General features: G+C 44.2%; 1 protein-coding gene across 1 annotated transcript in view; it reads left to right on the forward strand.

Annotated features, from left to right (window-relative positions):
- The window catches only part of KCMF1 (potassium channel modulatory factor 1), an 80,979-nt gene extending 80,907 nt beyond the window's left edge, over positions 1-72 (forward strand). The window contains exon 7 of the mRNA XM_072767046.1: positions 1-72. This exon is cut by the window's left edge and continues 2,088 nt beyond it. The gene's annotated coding sequence lies outside the window, so the exon portion shown is untranslated.
- The last annotated feature ends 13,494 nt before the right edge of the window (positions 73-13,566 follow it).

Below are 13,566 nucleotides of genomic sequence, written 5' to 3' on the forward strand. Positions count from 1 at the left end.
AAGCTGTGGTCTTTTCAAACACATCTTCTGCACATAAGTCACACATTTCAATAAAGCATTTTCAAGACTGTTGATCACTTGAATTTCTTTGCTGTTGACAAATTAGCCTAACTCTTATTCAGGGATATTATTATATCTCCAACCCAGGATTTTTTTTTCCTTTTTATGCTAAACGTGGAGGTCCTGATTTTGTGTGAATGCATTACTTTGGATGTGAGAAACAGAAATTGCCAATAATGTGCTTTCCCTTTTCTGCACAAGTTCTGGGAATATGTAAGATCCTTCCTTTTTTTAACATGGTTTGAAGGAACAACTGTAAGTCCATTCAGGGCAGTTCGATTTAGATGATCAGTTGAACACTTCAGACCTAAAGGTTCGTAAGATTCCATCTCATGTAGAATACTGTATATTAATTATTTTTTACCAGATATTTTACAAATACCTCACCTCATCCTGTATGTAATCAATAATAATGTATTTTAGGGTAGAAAGACACAGACTATCAATATAAAAAATATATTTAAGCCCTTCAAATTCTTGTGTCCTTTTTCTTTAGTTTCTGAATTAACATCATACTATTGGATTTATTGAATATAAGTCATTACGAAGATTTTGATGTAGAGGAGACAAGACTGATATATCATTGTCATTACTACACCTTCAGATTTCTAAGGACCAGATCCTGATTTTTGCAGGGTTTTTGTTAAGTTTTGAGTGTCTAGGGTATAAGTTTGAAGCATTCTTTCTCTAGTGCTTGTCTTTACTTCCTGCTTGGAAATAATTTAAGTCTTTCTGCTCAGTGTTCTAGGGGTTTAATGTCATGACTCATAGAGAACCCAAAAAAAATTAAAGGGAAGAAGGAGACCTACAGAGAATATTGGAAACTATACTTGTTTCTATTTCTGTGTGAATGATGGAATAGAACATACAGTGTGTTTAAGAAGCCCAGAGTAATTCATGTTAAGCCATAATTGTGTGTAGATTAGCAATAGACCTCACACTCCTGGATATTTCATCATGGACAACAATGGAATTTGGAATTTGACTGAAATGTAGAATCTATCTACCTCATTACTTCCTCAGGTTTTTCATTCATGAAGTTTCCTAAAATGTTTCAGCTATTTTGAACAAGTAGAGATACCTGTGCTTTTATAACTGTAGTCCTAAGATTCAATTTCTCTGGTTGACTACAGTGAAATAGATGCATTTGTATTTAGATTGTATTGTTATTTTTTAAAAGAAAAAAAAAAACAGAATTGGAACCCAGGTTTGTTAGTAACAGAGTAGTCCATTCTTACTCCATTTATTAGACCCAGGCAATATAAAAGAAAGCCCTTCTCCCTATGGCCACAAAGAAATGTAGCTGAGGATAGCAGATACATTATTACAATAACAGAGGTAACACATTACTTTCATCCCATTATCTGTTTAAAGGCAAATAAAAGGGAGGTAGGTGATCAAGAGGAAGGGTAGTCGAAGGAGGTGGTTGGAGAAAAAAGGTCTTCAGGGTAGGATCCCTGCCAATGAAAAATGTTCGGTAAGAAGTAATGTAACTGGACTGGAGGCTAATATTAGTACAGCCCTCTGAAACTGGACTGTAGAAAACCCAAGAAACAGAGGAATAGGCACTAAAAGCTCTTCAACAAATGTATCCGTTTGGTAGAGGAAAGCTTACAGCAATGTTTACTGTATATACATACCGAGTTTTTAAATACTATGCTCACACAGTTTTGGAGGCACATGTAAAATTTATTTCATGTGCAGTAGTAAGTAAACACTAGCTCCGAAAGTTTCCCAGAATTGTATGCTAACGGTGGTGTTAATGCTGGCACTAAGGTCCTGCTTTTCTTTGCTCTTTGTAAAGCTCCACTAGACATGCTAAAACCACCACAGAGCTCTCCCTGGGGCGTGGGAACTGAAGCCCTGTCTCCAGCTTGGAGTGGGAAGACATTAGGGTTGGAATGCAGGACGAGCAGCAATTTGCAGGCTTTCTGCTCTTTGTGGCCATAGTATGAAATTCTGTGGCTTTAAACATGGCTTTATCTGAATAATTTCATCCCAATATCCCAAAGTCCTGTTGAGTGACTGGTTTTTCAGAATAGGATAAAAACCTAATTTTTTATATCCATCACCTTCAACCATGCCTCAGCATTTAAGCGATGCTTTGTTTTGAGTAGTACTCAGTAACTCTTGGTTCTTCTATTCATCGGCCTGTCTCTGTTTAAATAATTGTTCTATAAATAAATCTATGAGCTTGAATTCCTTAAATCTTTTTTTTTTAATTTTTTTTTTTTTTTCCATGAAAGAGAGAGGCAGAGACACAGGCAGAGAGAGAAGCAGGCTTCTTGCAGGGAACTTGATGTGGGACTCGATCCCGGGACTCTAGATCATTCCCTGGGCCGAAGGCAGATGCTCAACCACTGAGCCACCCAGGTGTCCTTTTTTTTTTTTTTAATCTTTTTTTAGAGAGGTTTCTTATTTAAGGAACCCCACAGCACATCTTGTATATAGACGTTTGCTGCCACTTCCTCAATTCAGTTAACAAAGTCAAAATTGAAAGCTGATTCATCTCTCAGTAACGCTGGCCCAGACGCTAAAATCCACATTAGCATTTTAGTCCCTTGTTACCAGGTGGGTTGTGCCCTACTTAGGTTCCTCAAATTACAAAGTAGGATGCTCCCTGCAAGTCCTCAATTTTTACAAAGTCAATTGTACTTTACAGCAATTGGTAAAAGGTCATTCAGTTAAAAAACAACAACCACCAACCCTTAAGTATGATTTTGTGTCCCTGGGACTGTTCCTTGGCATACAGATCGTGCATGGACATTGACGAGTGTGCATACATTTGAAAACCTCAGTGAGCCGTGTGCACAAACCCCTCTAAGGGCTGTTTTCCTCAGGCCAAGACTGACAATTTTTGTCTTCTAGTCTAAGAGGTCTTTACTAATCCTTTACAAAGCACCAGGGACCTGGTCTTCATTTTGTTTCCTTTGTAGACAGTTGGATGTGGCCTGTGGTTTGTTGACTCCTCTTGTCTACATAAACCGCTATTACCACTGCCCTCTCTCATCATTCATACTTTCTGAGCTCTCCGTAGGTACAGAGCTTTGGTCTAAGTCTAAGCATCATTTACAACTTGCAATTTTTATAGACATTTCCCTGTAAGAGAATTTTTCAGAAACCATTTCCTAAAAGCCCTTCTCCATGTCCCAACCAGGCGTGTTTCAGGGTCACCAAGCCTGTTGTATTTGGTAGATCATGTGTCTGATCTGATCTGGTGTATGAGCTACTTCTTTAAATCTTGCTGCTAAATTTGAGCACATTTAGAATTCTGTATACATAAAACATCAGTCTGCATTTAATAGCAAAGCTGGCACAAAAACAGTCTGTAAGTTGGATGAGCTCCCAACCTTTCTTTCAGATGTTCTGATCACACCCTACATAAAAGGTTTACTTGAGGTAGAAGCAACCACATTCCTAGGGTAAGATTTTGCAATCCTCCTAAATCAACAAGTGGACCAGGTCACTGGGAAGCAGGCCTCAGCCACTATCTCCAGGCCCTGAAGACTTTATGGATTCTTACCCTAGTCATATAAACTATTCTGACCAGTCCTGAATGCCTTTAATTTTGCCTATGACCGCCTGTCATGACAATTAACAAGACTCTAGTTTCCCCAATAAACACCCATTTTGCCATGAGTGGGGGGCACACTGGCTCAGTCAGTAGAGCATGTGACTCCTGATCCTGAGGTTGTGAGGTCGAGCCCCATGTTGGGTATAGAGATTACTTAAAAATAAAATCTTGGGGCAGCCCCGGTGGCGCAGCAGTTTAGTGCCGCCCGCAGCCGAGGGCGTGATCCTGGAGACCCAGGATCAAGTCCCATGTCGGGCTCCCTGCATGGAGCCTGCTTCTCCCTCTGCCTGTGTCTCTGCCTCTTTCTGTGTCTTTCATGAATAAATAAAATATTTTTAAAATTTTTTTAAAATCTTAAAAAAAAAATAAAAATCTTAGAAAAAAAATTTCTGGATATGCAGTATGCTAATTAAAGTCTGTTGAATTGCAAAAGAGCATGTTGGAGCTGCCACTGGATTGTGGCCCAGTTGGATGGCAGCCACCTTGTTAGCTGACTTCTCTTAGAATTAAAGCTACCTTGGAAAATATCACACTTGAGTATACGGTAGTATTTTAGAATAAATTAAAGACATTAGAACAGGCTCCCAGACTACCCTTATATGGATTATCTTTTATAACATCATCACTTGGCCACCCAGCTTTTCTGTGTTTTCTGATTTGAATATATTCATGGGTACATGTATAAATAAACTTTGTGCTATACACATCATTTTCCATTTCATTCATGTGAACAGAGCTTGACTTCAATGGCTATATTGTATCATCTTAACAGGTAAGTAGTGCTCAACAACAGACTCAGACATCTGTGGTACCAGGGTCTGAGCTGTCCCATAGGGAATTACTGTAGTTTTAAGCACCCCATGAATATCTTACTTCTGTCCCTCTCTGCTTCCTCTCTTGTTTCCTTCTGTCTTCTGTGTGTGTGTGTTTCAGGAATGCTTCCAGTGACACCTGAATTTTAGTCATGTTTGCCTACAGAATTTTCAGGACCCACCCCAGTTACCCTAAGACCCATTGCCGATGTCATTTGGGATGACCAAGAAGATGGTGCTGAGCCTGACAGGTGGAGGTGTGGCCTCGATCCTCAGTCCAGAAAAGGACTTTGGAATACTTACTACTCTGACTTACACTTACTTACAACTTCATAGGACAAGTGAGACTAGAAAGAGGGGATTGGGAAGAGCCTGCAGAATTTCTTCGTCTGCATGGATATGAGGCCCACCTAGGACCAGAGAGTGGAAAAGGCTTTGCTCCTTATTAATGTTTTTCCTTCTCAGGGTCCCTCTTGGCTTCTTGGTTGTTGTTGGTTTTTCCTTTTTGGACACCTAACTGCTTCCAGGTAATAAGAGGATTAAAAGTGATGGTGGAGGGGTGTCTGAGTGGTTCAGTCAGTTGAGCCTCCGACTCTTGACTTTTATTTTTTAAAGATTTTTTATTTATAGAGATGCAGAGACACAGGCAGAGGCAGAAGCAGGCTCCATGCAGAGAGCCCTACCTGGGACTAGATCTAGGGTCTCCAGGGTCACACGCTGAGCTGCAGGCGGCACTAAACCGCTGCGCCACCAGGGCTGCCCTTGACTGTGGATCTCAGCTCAAATCTTGATCTCAGGTTGCTGGGATCCAGGCCCACACTAGGCTCCCCACTCAGAGGAAATCTGCTTCTCTCTCCTCCTCTGCTCCTCTCCCCACTAGTGGTCTCTCTTTCTCTTTCAGATACGTAAGTCTTAAGGAAAAAAAGTGATGGTGGAGGGGCACATGGCTGGCTCAGTTTGTAGGACTTACGACTTTTGATCTCATGGTTGTGAGTTTGAGCCTCACGTTGGATGTAGAGATTACTTAAAAATAAAATTTTTAGGGGCACCTGGGTGGCTCAGCCAGTCAAGCGTCCAACTCTTGGTTTCGGCTCAGGTCATGATCTCAGGATTGTGGGATAGAGTCCTGAGTCAGGCTCCAGGCTTAGCTGGGAGTCTGCTCAGTATTCTTTCCCCTTCTCCCTCCCCCGGCTCCTCCCCCTGCTATCTCTCTCATAAATAAATAAAATCATTAAGAAATAAAATCTTTTTTTACTTATTTATGTTTTAAGATTTTGTTCATTTATTCATGAGAGACACACAGAGAGAGGCAGAGACTCACAAGCAGAGGGAGAAGCAGGCTCCATGTAGGGAGCCCGATGTGGGACTCGATCCCTGGACTCTGGGATCACGCCCGGAGCTAACGGCAGATGCTCAACCGCTGAGCCACCCAGGCATCCCAATATCTTTTTTTAAAAAGCAGTGGAAATTACACAATTATGGAATCCAGCCTAAACAAGGGCTTTCACTTTAACCTGGGGCTGCAGTGGTTGAGGCTATGAAGTAGGGTGTCTGGGAAGGGAGGTGGAGTGTATGTTTTAATAACACTTTTAGCATATTTCAGTGAATCTTTATATTTAAATAAAATATATATATATATATATATATATATATATATATATATATATATATATTTTTTTTTTTTTTTTTAAGCGATCTCCACCCAATGCAGGGCTCGAACTCCTAAAATCAAGATCAGGAATCAGATACTCTACCAACTCAGCCAGCCAGGAGACCCTAAGATTTCTTAAAGGATGCAACAAATCCTGATTTTCACATCTTATTTTTCTGCTATCAGGTAGACATTGTATACATTGTTATGAGGTATTTCAGGTAGAATTTAGGGCAGTGTTTGACAAAGTATTGGAAACACTCAGCTTTTAGATGTTTTAAATTCTGTAACCAACCATAAAAGATAGCAATCAGGAGAAAGAATGGAATAATATTGGTGGAAAGCAGAAGTGGTTGCAAAGATTATAATGAATGATGAAAATTGATATGAATTTTCAGTATTAGATATTAGGGTTTTAAAAAAAGAAATTAGGGTTTAGGGATGTCTGGTTTAGTTGGTAGAGCATGCGACTCTTGATCTTGAAGTTCAAGACTCACATTGAGTTAAGAGATTACTTTAAAAAAAAAATCTTTAGGGACACCTGGGTGGCTCAGCAGTTGAGCGTCTGCCTTCAGCTCAGGGCGTGATCCTGGGTCCAGGGATCAAGTCCCCCATGGAGTCCCGCATCCAGGCTCCCTGCATGGAGCCTGCTTCTCCCTCTGCCTGTGTCTCTGTGTGTGTGTGTCTCTCATGAAGAAATAAAATATTTTAAAAATAAAATAATAAATCTTAAAAAAAAAATAGGGTTTAGCTTATCATCTTAAGGTTCTCTGTCCCACCTCAAAAGTACCCCAATCATGCTTGAACTAGGAGGCAAGTCCTGGGCAATAATTGGTCAGTTCATTCTGGGCAGCAGTCTGAAATTTGTAGAATTCTTTGGATTATTGATGTTGCTCCCCCCAGAGGAGGAAGGGGAAAAAAGACGGCATCCCTTGATCAAAGGTTAAAAATTCGAAATTCATGGTGAGGACCAAGAGATACACAATTTTGTGTCAAAAAGGATAATGGATGACACTTGAAATCAAGCTGAGTTAAAGGTGAAGTTTGGGGAAAACCTGGAGAATGGGGAGTGCCTGGTTGGTAGAGTGTGGCTCTTGATCTTGAGGTTGTGAGTTCGATCCCCACATTGGGTGTAGAGATTCCTTAAAAATAAAATAGTTTTATTTATTTTTTTAAGATTGTATTTATTCATGAGAGACACAGAGAGAGAGACAGAGACACATACAGAGGGAGATGCAGGTTTCTCGTAGGGAGCCTAATCCAGGACTCAATCCCTGGATCTGGGATCACACCCTGAGCTGAAGGCAAATTGCTCAACCACTGAGCCACCCAGGCGTCCCAAAAATAAAATATATTTTTTAAAAAAGCCTAGGAGGGGATCCCTGGGTGGCTCAGCGGTTTGGCGCCTGCCTTTGGCCCAGGGCGTGACCCTGGAGTCCCGGGATCGAGTCCCACATCGGGCTCCCGGCATGGAGCCTGCTTCTTCCTCTGCCTGTGTCTCTGGCCGCCCCCCTCTCTATATATGTCTATCATGAATAAATAAATAAATCTTTTAAATAAATAAATAAAGCCTAGGGGTGCCTGGGTGGCTCAGTCGATTAAGGCCTCTTTCAGTTCAAGTCATGATCTCAGGGTCCTGGGATCAAGCCCCACATTGGGCTCCCTCCTCAGCAAGGAGTCTGCTTCTCTCTCATCCTCTGCCCCCTCCTCCCTGCTCGTTCTCTCTCTTTCTCTCTCTCAAATAAATAAAATCTTAAAAAAAAATTTTTTTTAAACCCTGGATAACAGACCTCTGGAATTAAAGCTTAGAGTGGGAAAGGTCCAGTTTTCCTCTGAATGCAAGAGTTCCCATGGAAACACTCCTGACACACTAACGTCCACCCCAGAGCAGAGCAAAGATAAAATGCAGAGGCTGCAAGCGCAGGCAGGTTTCTGTTCCGGATCTCCCACTTACTAGCTGTGTGATCTTGGTCAAGTTAATCTTAATTAAAAAGTATGCCCATTTTCTCACTATTAAATGAAACTAATAATAGTACTAAATAATGTGTTGATACAGTGCAGGGTACAAAGTAACCATTCAGTAAATGGTAGGTGGTAAGTCAGAAGGCAGAGAATAGGCACAAGATTCTCACGGGACCACATTCCAGAAGACTGAACACATGCACTTGGGTAAAGGCAATGTATTGGTTCAATTAGCCTGCCCTACTTCAAATACTTGTAAGAGATTCTGGCAAAAATCTCCAGGAGAATCAGTGACCTAGTAAAAATCAGAGAAACCCAAAATTCTTTACCAGAAGAGTTTGAGCTCAGAGAGATGCAGGTATCATCCTAGGTCTGGTGACCACAGGTGTCAAAGAATAAACACTGACCAAGGCCTTCCTGAGGATCCTGCCATCTTCCCATTTACTCAGTTGGTTGAGCCCTACTAAGTGCTAGGCACTGTTCTCAGCACTTGGGGTTCTGTCCTGAACAAAGCAAAGAAGCCCCTGCGCCTCTAAATAGCATGGCTTTCTGTCCTTGCAGTTGCTTAACACAGAACCTGTTGGGATCATTTTCCCCTTTTCTTTTTCCTCGCACTTCATGCCCATCCATTTATTTTAGTCTATTTTATTTATTTTTTGCATCAATGAAAATAGTTTTTATTTCCCCCTATTCCCATCAACTTAATCAGCAAATCGGGACAGCCCCAGTGGCGCAGCGGTTTAGCGCTGCCTGCAGCCCAGGGCATGATCCTGGAGACCCGGGATTGAGTCCCACGTCAGGCTCCCTGGTGGAGCCTGCTTCTCCCTCTGCCTGTGTCTCTGCCTCTCTCTCTAGCTGTGTCTCTATGAATAAATAAAAAATCTTTAAAGAAAAAAAAATCAGCAAATCGTGTTGGCTCGCTTTCCACAACTTGTACAGGAACTGGCCCCTTCCTTCCCACCTCCAGGGCTACCGCTGGCCCAGACCACCAGGGTCATCACCACAGTCAACGCAGCAGCTGGATGATCTTGCTAGAACCTGGGAAGATCCTGTCACCACAAGCCCCGATTCCTGCCGTGGCTCCCAGCACCCTGGAGTTTCACGGTGGCCTGAGGCCCCGCAGGATGGGGTTCCTGTTGCTGCACTGTGCTCGTCCCCTGCTGCTCTTTCCTCCCTCCCCCTTGCCTTGCTGGCTGCCTCACTGTTCCTCAGGCATGCCACAGCTTGGGGACTTCGGCCTTCACAGTTGCCTTTTCTGGAAATGGTCATGGTCCCTCACCTTCTTCCCTTTATCACTGAGGCCTTTCTGACCATCCAAGTGCAAACAGCCACCCCATGCCCACCCAGAATTCCCCAGCCCCTTTCTCATTATACTGTTTCCCAATAACTAACAGCATCACCTCCCCAACACACACATGCACACACACACACGCACACACACCTCCGTACATACGCATACATACAATCATATACCCATACACATCTATATGCACACACGCGTTTGCCGGCTATTTTTCATCACTGTATCTACAACAACTTTCAGCACCTAGTAGGCACTCCACAACTAAGGGATGAAAGAATAAATATTATGGGCCAGGCTCTGTTAAGAGTGGTTTTTACGATTCTAACAGTACATACCAATATAAAATACTCAGCCACTGTGGAAAAGAGTCTGGTGGTTCCTCAAAACATGAAGCATAGGGTGACTGCATGACCCAGCAATTCCACTCCTAGGTATGCACCCAAGAAAATTAAAACATGTTCACACAAAAATTCCTGCATGAATGTTCACAGCAGTATTACTCATAAAAGCCAAAGAGTGGAAACAACCCAAGTGTCCTTCAAGTGATGGAGGGACGGACAAACATGACATATCCACACAATGGAATATCACGTGGCCATAAACAGGAGTGGAGTACTGATCCGTGCTACAACTTGGAAGGGCCTTGAAAACAGTATGCCAAGGGAAAGAAGTCAGACACAATAGGCCGCATGTGTACAATTCCATTTATATTTATTTTTATTTCTTATTTGTTTTTTAAAAAGAAGAATGCCTGGGTGGTTCAATGGTTGAGCATCTGCCTTTGACTCAGGACATGATCCTGGAGTCCCGAGATCGAGTCCCACAACAGGCTTTCTGCATGGAGCCTGCTTCTCCCTCTGCTTATGTCTTTGCCTCTCTCTGTGTCTCTCATGAATAAAATTTAAAAATCTTTTCTTTAAAAAATATTTATTTATTTATTTATTTTAGAGAGAGAGTTAGAGATTGCACCCGTGGTGGGGACGGGAGGGACAAAAAGGGAGGGACAGAGCAACTCAAGCAGGCTTCCTGCCGAGCCCGGAGCTGACCCCTGAAACCATGACCTGAACCCAAACCAAGAGTTGAATGCTTAACCAACTGAGACACCCAGGGGCCCCTGTATATGATTCCATTTAAATAAATGACCAGCATAGACAAATCCAGAGAGACAGAAAGTAGGCTTGTGGTCACCAGGCACCAAGGGAGCAGAGTGCAGAGTGATTGCCAATGGGAAAGGGTTCTTATTTGGAGTGATGAAAATGTTCTAGCACAGGTAGGGGTGATGGTTGCACAATTCCGTGAATATACTAAAAACCACAGAATTGTACATATTTTAAAATGCTGAATTCTAGGCAGCCCGGGTACTCAGTGGTTTAGCGCTGCCTTCAGCCCAGGGTGTCATCCTGGAGACCTGGAATCGAGTCCCATGTCAGGCTCCCTGCATGGAGCCTGCTTCTCCCACTGCCTGTGTCTCTGCCTCTCTCTCTGTGTATCTCTCATGAATAAATAAAATCTTTAAGTAAATGAATAAAATGCTGAATTCTATGTGAACTTTTTTTTTTAAAAAAAAGACTTTATTTATTCATGAGAGACAGAGAGAGAGACGGGGGGATGGGGGCAGAGAGAGAAGCAAGCTCCATGCAGGGAGCCTGACATGGGACTCGATCCCAGGTCTCCAGGATCACAGCCCAGGCTGAAGGTGGCATTAAAACACTAAGCCACCAGGGCTGCCCTGTGAACCTATTTTAAAGGCTTCTTTATGTAAGTAATCTCTACACCCAACATGGGGCTGAAACTCACTCTGACAGAGCCAGCCAGGCACTCCTTACATGATCTTTATATAAATAAATAAATAAATAAATAAATAAATAAATAAACGAATGAATAAATAAATAAATATTTAAAAAATTATGTTAGAGATTCCTTTATTTTTAACTTTTATTTATTTACTTTTTAGTAATCTCTACACCCAACATGGGGCTCAAACTCATGACCTGGAGATCAAGAGTCACACATTCTTCCCAGCCCGGCGCCCCACAAGGTTAGATGGTCTTCATATCTCCATCTTACAGTCCCTGAAAGTTAGTTTAGGGGGACAAGGTTGGGGGCAGCAACCCTGCATGTCTCACCCCGGCAGTCAGACCAGGTCTGGGTGGCCCACCCTCCAATTCCCCGTGGAGCACAGGAGTGAGCGGCCTAGTGAGTTGCTGCGCTGGGGCTGGTTCTCACCCACCTCCCTCTCCTTCAGGAGCCCCTGGGAGGCCGCTCTGGTCCCTCTGCCAGTCCCCCAGGTGCAGCCCTCCCCCCCCCTGCCCGCCTCTCCACACGATGTCTGCGGGCCTCTGCCCAGCCCACGAAGCCGCTAGGCCAGAGGCGACAGTTGGCTTCCGCACAGCACAGGGCTCGCGGCCCGCGCCATCTGCCACCTGGACCCCCAGCCCGGGACTCAGGGAGTCGCTGGGACTCAGGCCCTCAGGAGCTGAGCCTCTGCCCTGTGGGGAACAGCCCGTCTGCCCCCGCGTGCCCTGGCGTCTCCCGGCCCAGCCCCGCAGGGACCATCCTCGGGCCCTGGGCCACCGCCGCTGCCGGGGGAGCTTTAACACCGAGATGCAGAGAGGAAATAGATGTTCCTGGTCGGGTCTCCTCGCTGCCAAAGCCGAGCCCCTGACCCAGGTGGTCTGACTCCAGTCAGAGAGAGTGAGATCCATCTGGTGTGACATCGGAGATGAGGGTAAATTAAAATCAGGACATTTCTAGAAAGTATGATTTGTCTTTCTAATGGTCTTCTCTAACCCCTTCAAAATTTCTGCCTTATCTTTACTATGACAAATCCAGAGGAGCCAAGAATTCAGAAAAGTCTCTCTGGGAGCATTTAGAAAGTCATCCTTGGGAAAATTTTTGGGTAGACACTTAAAATCCATTTAATAACTTTTACAAACTGGCCCAGCAATACACATAAATGTCTTTCTCGAGATTAGGAATTCAACCGGTGGCCTTTAGGCTATATTTGAACACTGCCTCCAAAATGTGAGCATTCCACAGGCTAGAGGCCATCACCCATCAGGAACATTTAAGTCATGGCACCTCACCTAGGCCTTCTTCAATTACCAGCCCAATTTTCCAGCTGCTTCTTCAGTCCTTAAGACGGACAAGCTGGGCTAGTTGCTGAGAGCAAGAGGCTGCAACTCCTGAAACATTTCTGCTTGTGTTTGTGGCTGAAGGGATCGCCTCAGCAATAATGGGGGCAGGGCTCCCTTTCTTGGTATGCAAGGTTGGTGACCAGTCTGGATGAATGGGCTCCACGTTGACAAGGAGGCAGGGTGACCCAGCGCCAAGCACAGGAAGAGCCAGATCTGGGACTGAACCCCAGCTCAGACCCGGGCTGGCTGTGTGGGGTTTCAGCGATCCCTTACCCCTGAGCCTGACTCCCCTGCTCTGTGAGACAGAGGGCACTACCAGCTTTGTCCCAGGCTGGCTGTTTAAGGGCAGAAATCCTGTCCGGGAAGGCACCTGGCAGTCCCACACCTGGGAGGCTCCAACAGTTGGTGCAGGAAGGAAAACACACACTTCCAGCCATGGGGATGAAGGTCCTTCCAGCTTCCAGAGCAGTAGAGCATTGTCTAGTGAGGGACCTCTCTTCCTGAGTCTCAAAATCAGGAGTCTGAGGCAGGTCTCCCCTTATATTAGCAACTTCTGTACCTTTTACTCAACCATGATCAGAGTAAGCCAGCAAGAACCAAACTAGTCTAATAAAGCATTTCTCAAGGACTCTTGAAAGGGAGGTGGCCTCACGTTAAATGCTGCGTCCCAACATTGGCAGCTGATTTTGCAGCTCACCCACTGCAGCACAGGCGTGAGGGTGAGTGTTGCCACTCCTGATCGATCTTTTTTTTTTTTAAAGATTTTATGGGGCAGCCCGGGTGGCTCAGCAGTTTAGTGCCGCCTTCGGCCCAGGGTGTCATCCTGGAGACCTGGAATCGAGTCCCATGTCAGGCTCCCTGCATGAAGCCTGCTTCTCCCTCTGCCTGTGTCTCTGTCTCTCTCTCTCTCTCTCTCTGTCTCTCATGAATAAATATTTGAGAGAGACAGAGAGACAGAGAGAATTAACAGGGGGGAGGAGCAGAAGGAAAGGGAGAAGCAGGCTCCCCACCAAGCAGAGAGCCCAACTCAGGGCTTGATCCCAGGACCCTGAGATTATGACCTGAGC

Source organism: Vulpes vulpes, chromosome 8 (assembly GCF_048418805.1).
Source record: "Vulpes vulpes isolate BD-2025 chromosome 8, VulVul3, whole genome shotgun sequence".
NCBI lineage: Eukaryota > Metazoa > Chordata > Mammalia > Carnivora > Canidae > Vulpes > Vulpes vulpes.